Here is a 10196-nt window from a genome sequence, read left to right on the forward strand (position 1 = left end):
AAACACACACCAACTTGAATGGATCTCCAGAGAATTATGCTGAAAAACAACCACCACCAAAAAATCTAATCTCAAATGGTTATATGCTATACATGTATGCAAACAAATGATTTCACTTCTTAAATAACCTGAACTATCAAAAGTATAGAACTGGAGGGCAGATTGGTGGTTGCCAGAGGTCAGGGATGGCAAGTAGCTATCAAGGAGCAGAGTACAGGCAGACTCTGGTGATCAAGAGTTCTGTATCTTGATGCTGGTGGCGGGGACTTTATGAATCTACACGTGGGAAAAAATTGTGCGTACTGTTTCTACATGCAGACGCAACTGTTGAAATCAGAATGAGCTCTGTGGACTGCAGCACTGTCAGTTTCCTGGTTCTGATATTATAGGACAATTTGATATTGTATTACAGTTATGTAAGATGTTACAATCCTGGGAAATTGGCTGGAGGGCACACAGGACCTCCCTGTATATTTGCTTGCAGCAGGGGGCAACTTCCTGAGAATCTATCAGTTCAGTTCAGTCGTTCAGTCGTGTCCGACTCTTTGTGACCCCATGAATCGCAGCACGCCAGGCCTCCCTGTCCATCACCAACTCCCGGAGTTCATTCAGACTCACATCCACTGAGTTGGTGATGCCATCCAGCCATCTCATCCTTGGTCGTCCCCTTCTCCTCCTGCCCCCAATCCCTCCCAGCATCAGAGTCTTTTCCAATGAGTCACCTCTTTGCATGAGGTGGCCAAAGTACTGGAGTTTCAGCTTTAGCATCATTCCCTCCAAAGAAATCCCAGGACTGATCTCCTTCAGAATGGACTGGCTGTATCTCCTTGCAGTCCCAGGGACTCTCAAGAGTCTTCTCCAACACCATTATTCCCAAATAAAAAGTTAAAAAAGAAACTGGTCAGGTATTGTATGAGAGGGGAGAAGGTGAGCACTCCCTTGACAAGAATGGAAGAGGCCCTTGGGCCTGACAACACCCACACTGTTAAGGCATTGCTTCGTGGCATCTAACCTGCTTTTGTAGAGAACAGACTTGTGGGAGCAGTGAAGGAAAGTAGTGAGGGTTACCGATTGAGACAGCAGCATTGCCATATATATATACCCTACCAGTGTGAAATAGCTAGCTAGTGGGAAGCTGTGGTAGAGCGCAGTGAGCTCAGCTAGGTGCTGTGATGACATAGAGGGCCGGGGTGGGGTGGTGGGAGAGAAGCTCAAGAGGGAGGGGATGTATGTATACAGACAGCTGGCTGACTCACATTGTACAGCAGAAACGAACACAATATTGTGAAGCAATCACATTCCAATTTTAAAAATTAAAAAAAAAAAAAACTAGTCAGGCCGAACAAAATAAAAGTCAGTGTTCCCATTTCCAACATACCACCTCCCTGGGGGACTCTCAAGAGTAATTGTCACTGTAGATGATTCCTTGCACATAAGATGTGACTGTACTCCTGAAACTCAAAGCTCGCTCATGCTTGTAGCTTAGAACTACACTCATCCCTGGGGACCGAGCTTCCCCTGGGCATTGCTGCCGTGTCTTCATGAGTCCTGCTGGAAGGAGACCCCTCTCCCCATTCATTGATTGCATGAGACTTCTTCAGACAAGGTCACAGGCACATCCAATAATCTGAAACGATCCTTTAACCAAACATATTTGGGATGCACTGGGCTAGAGTGTGTTCCTAAGTGTCCTCTGAAACCTATAGACGGAAACAATAACTACCAACTGGGCCTGGGCAGTAAGTACTTCACATCACTGTCTCACAAAACGTTCACAGCAACCCCATCTGATAGTTACTATTGCTGAACTCCATTTTTTCCACATAAGGAAATTTAGGCACAGAGAGGCTGAATAACTTGCCCCAGATCACACGGCTGGTAGCTGGCAGAGCCAGGGTTTGAACCCTGGGAATCTGGCTCCAGAGCTTAAGCACTTAATTTCTCTTTCCCAGCTTGAGCTTGACACTATTCTCAATTCCAGCTAAGTTACTGGCTCCACTAAACCTAGAAGGTACCAGATTTGGTAAAGTCAGGAAGCAAAGTTACTTTCAGCCACTGCCACATGAGAGCAATGCATTATAGTGGAGCAGTTAGATCCCTGGACTTTGGAGGAAGTCATACCCAAGTTCCAGTCCCAGCAGACCTCCACCACCACACCACACACACACACACACACACACTCACTCACTCACAAACAGCTGTGTGACCAGGGGTAAGTGGCTTAACCTCTCTGCGCCCCAGCTTCCTTCCTGTTAAATGGGACTACTAACGACATCTATGACATAGGATGGTTTGAGGGTTAAAAAGAGAGAGTACACAGATCTCTTAGCATAGGGCAAAACAGAGTAACTGCTCAAAAAAGAGAAACGTTGATTTTCACTTTTCGAGGAAGAGCCTTTGCTCTTTGGTGCTGGGGAGTAAGTAGGGAAGAAGGGCAGGTTTCCGTGAGTGCTATTGTAGAAGAGAGCAATTGCTGATCCTTGATGAACAAACAAAGGCACCTCCTCAAGGATCCCGCAGTGTGAAAGCCTTCCATGCACTTCATAGCCTGGAGGTGGTCTAACGACCGTGTCCCCTCTGAACAGAGTCGGCAACTGCTTTGGATGGGACCACCTGCAAAGATGGCAGGACTGCTAAGGTCACTTGATTCTTAAACCATCTGAGAAGCTACCAAGGTAGGGTTTAGGTGTGAAATTGATAAGTACACGCTCATCCGCTCGGTCGTGTCCCACTGTTTGCAACCCTATGGACTGTAGCCCACCAGGCTCCTCTGTCCATGGGATTTTCCAGGCAAGAGCACTGGAGTGGGTTGCCATTTCCTCCTGGAGGGGATCTTCCCAACCCAGAGACTGAACACATGTCTCCTGAGTCTCCTGCATTGGCAGAAAGATTCTTTGCCGCTGAGCTGCCTAACCTACCCCCAAAATGTTTTTTTGAAGAATACTCTTAAGATTCCTAAAAAATTTTTGTTCTACTTCATAGAAAACTGGAGGAAATTTTTATCACCTGGAGGAAACTTTAAAAAAGAAAAATTTATTGGAGTCTAGTTGATTTACAATGTTACGTTAGTTTCAGATATACAGCAAAGTGAATCAGGTATACATATACAAATATACACTCTTATTTCAGATTTTTTCCCGTACCCTCCATTACAGAGTTTTGAGTAGAACTGCCTGCGCTATATAGTAGGTTCTTATTAGTTATCTATTTTGTATATCATAGTGTGTCTATGTCAATCCCAATCTTCCAATTTATCCCTCCCTCCCTCTTGTCCCCTGGCAACCATTGGTTTGTGTCTGTGACTAAGTTCACTTATACCCTTTTTAAAGATTCCGCATATAAATGATATCATATTTACTTGTCTTTCTGCATTTGATTTACTTCATTCAGTGTGACAGTCTCTAGGTCCACCCATGTTGCTGCAAATAGAATTATTGTCTTCTTTTTAATAGCTGAGTAATGCTCCATTGTGCACATACACCACGTCTTTATCCGTGCCTCTTTTGATGGACATTTAGGTTGCTTCCATGTCTTGGCTGTTGTAAATAATGCTGCAATGAACACTGAGGAGCCTGAGTCTTCTATCTAATCGTGATTTCCTCTGGATATATGCCCAGGAGTGGGATTGCGGGATCGCACGGTAGTTCTATTTTCATTTTTTTAAAGACACCTCCATGCTATTCTCCATAGTGGTTGTCGCAGTCTACATTCCACCAACAATGTAGGAGGGTCCCTTTTCCTCCACACCCTCTCAGTATTTATTGTTTATAGATTTTTGTGATGATAGCCGTTCTGACTGGTGTGAGACAATTGTAGTTTTGTAGTTTTGATTTGCATTTCTCTAATAGTGATATTAAACAACTTTTCACTTTTTTTTTTCCATCTGTATGTCTTCTTTGGAGAAATGTCTATTTATCTCTGAAACTTTTATTTTTGCCGTCACCTTATTGACCTCGTCTCCTGTGAACCTCTCTACTCCCACTTCTAGCCCTGGTAATCTCTCCCTGCATCATTCACTCTGGCTTCCATACACCAAGTCCTCAACCACCCCAGGGCCTCTACATTTGCTTTTGGCTCTCTCGGAACCCCCTTCATCCTGGTACCCACACAGCTCCTTCGTATTCTTTAGGTCCTTCTTCAACTGTCACCTTCAAAGTGAGGCCTTTCTTGGCTACCTTCTACACAATTGAGTATTAGGATTTTCAGCATTGAGTCCAAAATAACGTTTTAAAATAACAGTTTTATTGAGCTATAATTTACCTACTGTAACCAAGATAACAATCTTAAGATTGATGTTAATCTTTACCTCATCTAGTTTTATGGATTATATTGAGTGAATTCTAAAATACCTTCCCCCCTCCCAGTTTTAACATCTCTGACATCAGGATGTATCTTACAACAATGGCATGTCATGGTTTAATTAGCAGTATTTTATTTTTTCTTTCATAAAAATACATAAAATAACAGTATAGTGCATAACCAAGGATCTCTTTGCATTGATGAAATGTGGCATCTAAAATTTCTATCACCATTTACTCTAAAGAGCTCAGAGTACAGAGCTGGACTGTTGATAAAGATGTAAAGTACATTATTAAACTGCAATAAAAAGAGATTCCATTCAGAGTGAGATAGCATCACTCGAGTGGGGGCATTGATTCCACAGTTGCTTCTGAGTTCATCTGTGCTGGAGGGTGGGAAATGTTTTTTGTTAATTTATGAGTCCTACTCTTCTACTTAGAATCTTTTCCTTGTCTTCCCTCCCGTTTCTCTCTCTCTCTCTCTCTAATGCTTGCTGAGGGATTTCTTTTCTTTTGAGAATGTTAAAAACAATCATAATGAAAAACCTTCTCAGTGACTCAGTCTTTGAAAACTGACATCAAGGTGAATGTCTAGTGGAAATTTGGGGCTTGCTGGGCTGCCACGGGCCGTTTGCATTTAAACAAGTGGTGACTTTGATTTAAGGATTTGACTTGATGGGTAATATATCCAAAGCAGGAGATGATGTATATACTGTTTCCATCAGAAATATCAAGTTCTGTGTGTGATGTGTTTATTTCTCTGAGTGGTTATGTATTTAATAAATAATGTGTTTCAGTGGGTATTATTTTCATTTCAGTCTGTAATTCCTCCACAATATGTCTCAGTTTCGGGGGTGAATGACACTTCATAAATTATGAGCTGTTATTAGCTGCTTTCTCGTTGCATCTTAATTATTAGGCTGCAAAGAGAGGGCAGACTTTTATAAGCATTCATATTTTCTGTTTACAAGGCTTTTACTGATGTCTAATAAATTTAATTACCTCTAATAAGAAGAGGAAATGGAGTTCTATTTAGCAAATTCATAGCTTTGAAATGCATCTTGTAGCTTTATGAGCATGGCAAGCTCCAAGAAGGTGAATGCCATTTAAGAAGCCGTGGCTGGGTTAAACTAACTGCAAAACTGTTAAATTATTTTTGTTTCCATTTTATTGCTTAACCTCCAGGGTAAACTTCAGGCTACCTGATAAAGCAGCCACTCAGGAACTTTAAACTTTACATGCTTTGCCCCACAGGGCCAAAGCTGACTCTGGTATTAAAGGTACATTTTTCAAACATAATTTTAGATTTGGAAATTGATTGTGTCTTGACCTACTTATTTCCAAGAGCTGTTCATTCCCGACTCCTTTGTTTTGCTCGTATTATAAATCTATTGTTCTTTCAGGAGGACTCCCAGCTGGTATGGGGGTGGAGGGAGGGGAATCAATGCAGTGAAGATGGGCTCATTCTGCCAACACTGCTATCATTTGAATCAAATCCACAATTAACTGGACTCGGGCTGCAGAAAAGACATGCCAAGATCTCTGATTAACTGCTTCCTACAGAGGGTGGGAGAAGAGTAGACGGCTGGTTTATGAAGATCATGTTTGAAGGAAGAGGGATCCTATAAAATATTTAACGACTTATTTTATAGGGCATCAGATAATTTAGATTTTTATTTTGGTTGATATCTTCCCAAATAACATTTTTAAGGGATCTAGATTTTCATTTATTGTAGCAAACAGACCCTTGGAAAAACCTTACTACTTAGTGATGAATGCTTTCTTTTCTTGGTCTTTCTTCAAAACCTAAACACAATCTGAAGGTTAATAGGAGGGGCTTGTGAATGAAAAATTGTCTTTTAAAAGTGCCCTCATGCCTGGAGTCTCTCTCTCTCTATGGGACTTGGCCACGCTGCTCTGAAGCACTCCTTGGGGCTTGTCCTCAGCTCTTTCTTGGTCCCCACCTACACTCTCCATCCATCCATCAAGTCCGTAGCCTCAGAATCCTGTTTTTTCTCTATTTGCCAACACCTTATTTCTGTTCCTTGTTATTTCCTCTGGGACAATGACAGCAGCTTTCCCAGGGATCTTTCTTCCAGTTTGGGCCCTTTGAGTCTGTTATCCACAGCAATGTCCAGAGCCAGCTTGCTCTAAAAGAATAAACACATGTGACCCGGCCCTACAGTAGGGTTCCCAAACACTCCTCTAGTCTCATCTCCCATCTCTGTGCCTGACTCCTCTCCTCCCTGAGTCCTGCCAAGCCTCTGGTTCCAATCTAGTGGTGCTTCCTGTTTCCTAAACACAGCCAGTCCTCCCAGGGAGCTGAACAGACTCCGCTGGGACATTCACCATAGAGGTGGAGATTGATGGCAATGGATTTAAGAGTGGAGACAAAGTGGACACTGTGAGAAAATCATTTTTGTTTCAAATAATCTATATTAGACAGCAAAAAGAAAGGATTAAGAAAGGGTATTTTTAACATATATTTTTGGCATACCAGTCATTTCAATTTCTTTTTCTAAGAATTGCTTCTTCCTATCCTTTGTCAGGGGCTTCCGTGGTGGCTCATGCAGGAGACCCCAGTTCGATCCCTGGGTCGGGAAGATCCCCTGGAGGAGTGCGTGGCTACCCATTCCAGTACTCTTGCCTGGAGAATCCCATAGACAGAGGAGCCTGGTGGGCTACAGTCCATGGGGTCGCAAAGAGTTGGACATGACTTAGCAGCTAACACTTTCACATCCTTTGTTATTTAAAAAAAAGAAAAAATAGTCCTTTTAAATTGATTCCTAGAAACTCTTTGTATGTTTTGAATATCATCACGCTCTTGTATTTGTCTCAAATACTGTCTCCTGGTCAATCATATGTCTTTTACTGTTGATTATGGCACCTTTTATCACATATTGTATGTTTCATCATATATGAACATTTGGAATTTTAATACATTCAAATCTGTTCATATCTTCCATTATTGTCTTTTATTTCTGTCCTACGAGCACTCCCCATCACAAATTACTCTTCGTTTTCTGCCGGTGCTCTGTTTTCTGTTTAACTTCAGATCTTCATTTTACCTAACTTTTATTGTGGTGAATGACATCAGGAAAAGTTCTGGCTCTGTGCCCTACCCTCAGTGTGTCCACTTTCCTTGTAACCAGTCAGTGATTCTTACGCTGATTTGAAAATTCATCTTTTTAAAAATTCTAACTTTTAAAATGTGTGTATTTTTAATTTATTTATTTCGCTGCACTGGATCTTAGTTGCGGCACGTGAGATCTTCTTTGCGGCATGTTGGATCTTCGGTTGCTGTGGTGCCCAGACTCTATTGTGGCGCCTGGGCTCTGGAGTGTGCAGGCTCAGTAGTTGTGACGCCTGGCCTTAGTTGCTCTGCAGCATGTGAGATCTTAGTTCCCCGACCAGGGAACTTCACCACTGGACTACCAGGCAAGTCCCTAAACTCTAATTTTTAAAGGAGAATCATCTTGAGTATGTTTACACACATGAAACAAGGTCCTTTGGACATCTTTTCACTCTGGCATGTGCTGCTATGTCAGCGGGAGTCTCCGAACGAGGATGAGCAGAGCCCCTGGGAACGCATGATGGAAGTGCAGCATGAGTGAGAAGTGCAGGGAGTGGTTGTTACCAAGCATAACCTGACCTGTCACAGCTAGCGCATCTTCTGCTCTTGTCTGAATTCTGGTCATAACTGTATCCCTAGAGGAAAGGGGAGGGGCGCTTACTTTTCAGTTACTGAATTTCTTTTTTTTTTTTCCTTAAAAAGATATTTTTAATAGCAAAACATCTTGAACATCTTGTACATAACTTAAAGTTTACTAGTTTAACCATTTTTAAGTATACAGTTCTGTAGCATTAAGTACATCCACACTGATGTACAACCATCATTACTATCTGCCTTCAGAACTTTAAAAAATTTTATTAATTTTTATTGGAGTATAGTTGCTTTATAATATTGTGTTGGTTTCTGTTGTACAGCAAAGTGAATTAGTGATACATATACATATATACCCTCATTTCTAGATTTCCTTCCTATTTATGTCGACACAGATTGCTGAGTAGGGTTTCCTGTGTTAAATAGTAGGATCTCATTAGTTATCTAGAAAGTGCTACACTCAATATGCCAACAAATTTGAAAAACTCAGCAGTGGCCACAGGACTGGAAAAGGTCAGTTTTCATTCCAATCCCAAAGAAAGGCAATACCAAAGAATGCTCAAACTACCGCACAATTGCACTCATCTCACACACTAGTAAAGTAATGCTCAAAATTCTCCAAGCCAGACTTCAGCAATACATGAACCGTGAACTCCCTGATGTTCAAGCTGGTTTTAGAAAAGGCAGACAAACCAGAGATTAAATTGCCAACATCCTCTGGATCATGGAAAAAGCAAGAGAGTTCCAGAAAAACATCTATTTCTGCTTTATTGACTATGTCAAAGCCTTTGACTGTGTGGATCACAATAAACTGTGGAAAATTCTGAAAGAGATGGGAATACCAGACCACCTAACCTGCCTCTTGAGAAATCTGTATGCAGGTCAAGAAGCAACAGTTAGAACTGGACATGAAACACCAGACTGGTTCCAAATAGGAAAAGGAGTACGTCAAGGCTGTATATTGTCACCCTGCTTATTTAACTTCTATGCAGAGTACATCATGAGAAACGCTGGACTGGAAGAAACACAAGCTGGAATCAAGATTGCCGGGAGAAATATCAATAACCCCAGATATGCAGATGACACCACCCTTATGACAGAAAGTGAAGAGGAACTAAAAAGCCTCTTGATGAAAGTGAAAGAGGAGAGTGAAAAAGTTGGCTTAAAGCTCAACATTCAGAAAACGAGGATCATGGCATCTGGTCCCATCACTTCATGGGAAATAGATGGGGAAACAGTGGAAACAGTGTCAGACTTTATTTTGGGGGGCTCCAAAATCACTGCAGATGGTGACTGCAGCCATGAAATTAAAAGACGCTTACTCCTTGGAAGGAAAGTTATGACCAACCTAGATAGCATATTGAAAAGCAGAGACATTACTTTGCCAACAAAGGTCCGTCTAGTCAAGGCTATGGTTTTTCCTGTGGTCATAAATGGATGTGACAGTTGGACTGTGAAGAAGGCTGAGCGCCGAAGAATTGGTGCTTTTGAACTGTGGTGTTTGAGAAGACTCTTGAGAGTCCCTTGGATTGCAAGGAGATCCAACCAGTCCATTCTGAAGGAGATCAACCCTGGGATTTCTTTGGAAGGAATGATGCTAAAGCTGAAACTCTAGTACTTTGGCCACCTCATGCGAAGAGCTGACTCATTGGAAAAGACTCTGATGCTGGGAGGGATTGGGGGCAGGAGGAGAAGGGGACGACAGAGGATGAGAAGCCTGGATGGCATCACTGACTCGATGGACATGAGTTTGAGTGAATTCCGAGAGTTGGTGATGGACAGGGAGGCCTGGCGTGCTGCAATTCATGGGGTCGCAAAGAGTCGGACACGACTGAGCAACTGAACTGAACTGAACTGAATGTACATATGTCAATCCCAATCCACCAATTTGCACGCCCCCCCCCCACCCCTTGGTAACCATGGGTTTATTCTCTACACCTGTGACTCTATTTCTGCTTTGCTGATTAGTTCATTTCTACCATTTTTCTAGGTTCCACATATAAGCAATATTATGCAATATTTGTTTTTCTCTCTCTGACTCACTTCACTTTGTATGACAATCTTTAGGTCCATCCATGTCTCTGCAAATGGCACAGTTTCATTCGTTCTTATGGCTGACTAACCTTCCATTGTGTATATGTACCACGCCTTCTTTATCCATTCCTCCATTGATGGACATTTAAGTTGTTTCCATGTTTCGGCTTTTGTAAATAGTGCTGCAGTGAATATTGGGG

The 10196-nt window shown here is 42.1% G+C and overlaps 1 pseudogene; it reads left to right on the top strand.

Annotated features, from left to right (window-relative positions):
• Positions 1-905: 905 nt before the first annotated feature.
• On the top strand, positions 906-1022 carry LOC128064232 (uncharacterized; annotated as a pseudogene).
• Positions 1023-10196: the final 9174 nt, after the last annotated feature.

The sequence above is a fragment of the Budorcas taxicolor genome, chromosome 18, assembly GCF_023091745.1.
Source record: "Budorcas taxicolor isolate Tak-1 chromosome 18, Takin1.1, whole genome shotgun sequence".
In the NCBI taxonomy this organism is placed as follows: domain Eukaryota; kingdom Metazoa; phylum Chordata; class Mammalia; order Artiodactyla; family Bovidae; genus Budorcas; species Budorcas taxicolor.